Source organism: Sinocyclocheilus grahami, unplaced genomic scaffold, assembly GCF_001515645.1.
Source record: "Sinocyclocheilus grahami isolate Dianchi unplaced genomic scaffold, SAMN03320097.WGS_v1.1 scaffold345.1, whole genome shotgun sequence".
Classification (NCBI taxonomy): Eukaryota; Metazoa; Chordata; class Actinopteri; order Cypriniformes; family Cyprinidae; genus Sinocyclocheilus; species Sinocyclocheilus grahami.
This window is the reverse complement of record NW_015505524.1, coordinates 919,406-926,135: the sequence shown is the minus strand read 5'-3', so window position 1 is coordinate 926,135 and position 6,730 is coordinate 919,406.

Here is a 6,730-nt window from a genome sequence, read left to right as displayed (position 1 = left end):
CTGGTTATGATCATTCTTCAAAATATCTTCTTTTATGTTGAGGAGGAAAAGGAAATTCATAGAGGTTTAGAACAATTTCAGGGTAAGTATATGATGACAGTATCTTCCTTTTTGGGTGAATATCCTTTTAAGATCTCATCATATAGGCTAAGGATCTCATATAGCCTAACACATGCTTTATCTTTAACTATCAACATTTATTTAAGACACAAATAACTGTGTTTACGAGGATACTCGCAAAGACGGGCATTTTGACACATATACTGTAAAAAATTACTGTGAATTTAACAGTAAAAGACTGTAAAAATGCTACAGTAAAATCCTGTTAAATGGTTAACGGTAAATTCCCCTACTTTATACAATGAAAAACTGTATTGGACATTACATGTATTGGACATTAATTTTACGGTAGTATACCGTTTTTGGAAGTGAATAAGACTGTATAATTTACAGTGAATAACCGTAAATTGACATTCCCAGAATTCCCTGCGTTACATTTCAAATTTGATGTTTTTTTGTTGAAATAGCTATGAATGTCCATGAACAGTATAAACCATTTGTTTTAAAACCGGCTTAAAAATGCTTTGAAATAATAAGCTTAGACTATCCTACATCATGACGCGCTTCAATCAACGATTGATATATTTCTACCGGATTATCGCCCAGCCCTTAAATTAATATAGTTTGTTCAAACACAAAAACAATATAAATCCAGTTAATAATCAAACTAACCTAAAATCTGTGTGGATGATGACATTGTTTTTATCTGCTCCGTGTGCCCGGTTCACTTGCTGTTCCAGCAACTTCCACTCCATCATCAGCTTTAGTAAAATAACCTGATAGCTGGGGAATTTTCTAAGTCATGTTTTTATGTTGTTTGTATTTGAAGTTTTTCGTTTTTTGAGCCCCTCTCTCTTTTAGAATTGCTGACAATTCGAGTTTATATCACGCAATTCTGACTTTATTTCTCAGAATTACGAGTTTATATCTCACAATATGACTTTTTAAGTTGCAATTGCAAGTTTGTATCACGCAATTCTGAGAAGAAATTTCAGAATTGTGAGATAAAAAGTCGCAATAACATTGTTTTATTTTTTATTCAGTGGTGGAAATGGGCTTCCATAGAAACGGGCTTCGATACACTCCTAAATTTAAATAAATAACTAAATACATTTTTTTTAAAAACTTGTTAGGCGCATGTGTCAGGTATCCAAATAGAATATTACTGAATATTTATATTTAAATGTGAAAAAAATAAAATGCCTTTATTTGCATTTCTGTGCATCTACCTTACCCATCTCCTCTAAATAGAATAAAGCATTTAAAGGAGACATATTATGCCCCTTTTTACAATATGTAATATAAGTCTCTGGTGTCCCCAGAATATGTCTGTGAAGTTTCAGCTCAAAATACTCCACATACCATTTATTATATCATTTTGAAAATGCCTATTTTGAGTGGAATCCGAAACACGCTGTTTTTTCGGGCCTGTCTCTTTAAATGCAAATGAGTTGCTGCTCCCCACCCCCTTTTCCAGAATAGAGCTGCGCCATTACAGCTCGTACCTGCTACATTTTAAACCATATGAGTTTAAACTTCTGATAACCGGTTTTCTGAGAGCACACATCCGAAGCACACGGACAAAAAGCCGCTATCACAGCATGTGAGTACTAAACTAAGCTCTCATTCACACACAAGCTTATGTTAAAAACACACATGAGTTACCAATGCGTTTTTGCTAGACGCTATGGGAAAAGTCCTTTTTTCTCCTGAACTGAAGCCTTTTTCAATCACGCAGTGAAACAGCACGGCCATTGGTTCGTGCAGTATGTTTTAAAAAAACAAACCAATGGCTCGGCACCGCCAAACCCGCCAGAATGGGTGGAGTCATCTGGCTATATAAGCAGCCGCTTCGCCATACGATTCAGGTTACTTCGACTGAAGTGACGACTGAGTCATGCAGCTGCATGGCACGGCTAGCAACGCAGCACTCGTTCTCGTATCTTGTAACCGAGTACGTTCCCTTTCGATGCTACACTCGTACTGCATCTTTGCTAGATGCTATGGGAACAGTATAATCACGCCGTGCCATGGCAGAGGAACAACAATGATAATTCTTGTCTTAAGCACCTCAGAGCCCAAGAGAACAAGAACAATAAATTCCTCCAGGCTTAACAGGCTAAGCCTCATGAAGGCCTCACCCAGCCGAGTGATCGTTCCAGAAGACTTGCGCAGCCTCAGCGCCCATGGGGCCCGAGAGCGCACAAGTAAGCTCTCTGATAGGTCAGAGCATATTACATCCAAACTGCACTCAGAGCGAACTGCGTGCCTGTTAAGCAGAAAGAACCCTTGCCTGCAAGGCAGGGACATCCAGGTTATAGAACCTAGCAAAGTGGACGGTGAGGCCTAGCCGGCCGCCGCACAAATTTCTGCAATGGTCATGCCACTAGATCACACCCACGAAGAGGCGATGCCTCTAGTTAAGTGGGCTCGTACTCCAACGGGGCATTGTAGGCCCAAGGAAGAGTAGGCTAGCAAAATAGCGCCAGTTATCCACTTAGAAAGTCTCTGCTTCGTGACCGGGTGTCCTTTAGCATGGCCACCGAAGCAAACAACCGGAGTTGTTCTGACTGCCTAAACTGGGTGGAATGCTCGATGTAGACCTTCAGAGCCCTAACGGGTCAGAATAAATTAAACTCCTGGTCCTCCTCTGAGGGAGGAAGCGCAGAGAGGTTGATAACCTGTGCACTGAATGGAGTCGAGAGCACCTTAGGTACATAGTCATGCCTTGGTTTCAGGATGACCTTGGAGTCGCCAGGCCCGAACTCCAGGCAATTAGGGCTTATAGAAAGTGTCTGCAAGTCCCCCACTCGCTTGACCGATGCTAGACCTAGTAGCAGAGTGGTTTTAAATGACAGGGACCGAAGGTCGATGGACTGCAGCAGCTCGAAGGGAGGGCTCTTCAAGGCCCTCAGAACAGTGGCAGGTCCCACATAGGGACAGTGAGAGGCCAGGGCGGATTTAGCCTCCTGGCTCCCCTCAGAAAATGAACAACAAGGTTGTTCCTGCCGACCGATTGACCCATTATAGGGGCATGAGAAGCCATTGTTGCCGCAACATAGACCTTGAGCGTGGACGGGGTGCGTCCCTTGGCCAACAGCTCCTGCAGGAAGGACAGTATCACTGATAAGTCGCAAGTGAGCGGTTCTCGCCGCGGTTTAAGCACCAGGCAGAGAACGCTAACCATTTAAGGGCGTAGAGGCATCTTGTCGTCGGAGCTCTAGCCTGAGAAATGGTGTTCAATACACACTCTGGGAGACTAATAGGCTCTCATCGAGTGGCCACAGGTGCAAGGCCCACAGCTCTGGCCTGGGGTGTCATATCGTCATATTAGCCTGGGAGAGGAGATCTCACCTCAGGGGAATAGGCCACAGGGCTGCTATTAGCAGCTGCGACAGCTCTGCCAACCAATGCTGGTTTCTCCAGAGTGGAGCCACCAGGAGCACTTTGCATTTCTGTTCCCTGATCTGACTGATTACCTGTGGAATCAGGGCAACCGGGGGAAAAGCATAGAGAAGGAGGTTCGGCCAGTTGTGGGCCAACACATCCTTGTCCTTGGAAAAATAGATTGGGAAGTGAGAATTGTCTTCCGAGGCGAAGATGATCTACTTCCGCCCTGCCGAAGACTTCCCACATTTTTTTAACTGTCTGCGGATGAAGCATCCACTCTTCTGAGGGGACCTTGCTTCGTGACAACATATCCGCTCCTTGGTTCAATATGCCCGGAATGTGTGTTGCTCTCAGTGAACGCAAGTTTAGCTGGGCCCATTCCAAGAGGCGCTCTACTAGTACAAGGAGCCGCTTCGAGGATAGTCCCCCCTGGCAATTTATGTAGGACACCAAATTCATGCTGTCCGAATGGACCAAGACATGATGTCCCTTGAGGTCTGGTAGGAAGGTTTGACAGTCCCGCCATACCGCTAACATTTCGAGGCAGTTGAACTTTCCACTATCGACCAGTGGCCGAACGTCGGTTTCCCTTCGCACAGAGATCCCCAACCTGTTTTGGAAGCATCTGTTGAAACCACCTTCCTCCTGTAGACCATTCCTAGGGGACATTCCTGTTCCATCCATTGAGTGTTCATCCAGGGGGTCAGGGCCATTACACAGGCCTGATCTACCCTGATAATCAGGCGTCCATGACGCCACGCGTAGGATGGAACCCACGGTTTCAGCCAGTGCTGGAGGGGGCGCATTCGCAGCAGGCCCAACTGTAGCACTGGAGATGCTGCAGCCATGAAACCTCTTTTCTGAAACCTCTTGAGGGGGTGAGAGGCACCAGCCTTGAAGGAGGACATGAGCCTCTGTATGATCAGGGCGCGTTCATTTGAGCCGAGTCGAACACTGCTCCCAGGAACGAGACTTGCTGGCTGGGAAACAGTGCGCTCTTGGCAGAGTTCACTCTGAGCCCCAGGCATTTCAAGTGACTGAGGAGAAGGGCTTATGATATAGTGACTCTGCCTCCGACTGGGCCAGAATGAGCCAGTCATCGAGGTAGATGAGAACGTAGATTCCAGTCTGTCATAGAGGGGAAAGAGCCGCATCCATGCACTTCGTGAAATTGCATGGAGCCAGGGACAGCCCAAAGGGAAGGACCATATATTGATAAGTCACTCTTTCGAAGGCGAATGTCAAGAATGTCCTGTGATGGGGGGCTATTTGGATATGAAAGTAGGCGTCTTTCGTGTCCAGAAAAAAGAACCAGTCCTCTGGGTGGATTTGCGAGAGGATCTGTTTCAGTGTAATCATCTTGAATGGCCATCTCATGAGGGCGCGATTCAGATGTCTGCGATCGAGGATGGGCTGTAGGCCGGCATCCTTTTTGGGGACGAGGAAGTAACAGCTGTAGAAGCCTGACTCTGCCTCTGGGCCGGAGGAACCACCTCTTTGCTCCTTTTTTCAGCAAATTCTTTATGTCGGAGTGCAGGACGTGTGTGTCGTTGCTCTAACCGAAGTGTGGACCACTCCGCTGAAGCGCGGGGGTCTTCGAGCGAATTGGAGTGAATAACCTCACTTTATTATCCCCAAAACCCAACCTGACACTCAGGGAATGGCTTGCCAGGCCTCAACCAGTGTGACAAGAGGTTGGATTGGTTCGGGAGGCGGGTTGCCTTGTGGGGACCCGGGACTCGCAATAAGTGGAAGAGGAATTTTGCTCTTAAATTTTGTGTTTTATTTCTCGCTATAACAGCCAGTTATGTGAGCGCTTTTGAATGGGCCCAGTATTCACAATGGAATTCACAACAAACACATTGTCATCGGCACCCGGAACTGGACGAGGTGCTTGGAGGCATTACAGAGACCGTTTGTGGGTGCTAGACTCAATGCTCTCATAGCGAGAGCAGTCAGCCCCCATGGGCATGGCCCATATGTGTCTAGAATCTGAAGCTGTCAGTGGTTATCATTAGTGACAGCATTCCCCTGCAAACATGTCATTGTGGGGCCCATGCTGGCTTTTTGAGGGCACAGTGGGCTAGGGCTAGCCCACACCAAACCTAAACAGGCCCAGTGCGGGCTTGCCCAGGGGAGGCCCACAGCTTTGGGCTCACAGCAGGCTTTCTGTGAGCAGCCTACAGTCATGGCCAAAAGTTTTGGCAGTAACATAAATTTTGTGTTTTGCAAAGTTTGCTGCTTAAGCTGTTGTGGTGTTCATTCACATTGTTTATAGATTATTGTGTAGAGTGATCAGATGCATTTTAAATAATTGCTAAAAGTTTCATTGGCCAAATAATTTACTTTTCACAAAAAAAATAATTTCACTGTTTTTTGATCCTGACACAAAATGACCAGCTAACATTAATTGACTAATCATATCAGCAGCACATGTGAAAGTGTGAATGAGTACTAGTCAGGTTAATCATACTAAATAGATTGTAAGAGCAGACTGATGGAGGGAAGAAACGCTTCCAATCATGGTGTTCTTATTAGCAATGGTTACCTCCAAAGAAACACGTGCAGCCATCATCGCTCTGCATCAAAATGGCCTCACATGCAAGGAAATTGCTACAAAGAATATTGCACCTGAAATAACTATTTACCGGATCATCAAGAACTTCAAAGAGAGAGGTTTGACTGCAGTGAAGAAGTCTTCAGGAAGTCCCAGAGTGTCCAGCAAACGCCAGGACTCTTCTCCTGAGGAGTCAGCTACGGAATCATGTCGCCAGCAATGCAGAGCTTTTTCAGGAATAGCAGCAGGTTGGTGTGAGAGCATCTGCATGCACAGTGAGGCCAAGACTTTTGGACAATGGCCTAGTGTCAAGAAGGGCAGCAAAGAAGCCACTTCTCTCCAAGAAAAACGTCAAGGACAGACCAGAAGCTAATATCCAGCATGCCAGAGCAAATTGCAGAGGTTATGAAGAACTAGGGTCAACACTGTAAATATTGACTCATTATGTTTTTTTGCCAAAAAAGCCTTTAAAACGTCTCCGGTTACTGTTGTAACCTCGGTTCCCTGAGAGACGGGAATGAGACATGACGTTAATGCCTTGGGGACTCCCTTCCTTCCTAACCTACCTGAAATCTTATTGCACAACGCCAGTGAAGTTGCAACTCTCACTGGCCAATGCCAGCCAAGATGGCGAATAGTAGTGAACACTGCGGGCTACGCCATGTCTCGTTCCCGTCTCTCAGGGAACTGAGGTTACGACAGTAACCGGAGACGTTCCCTCTC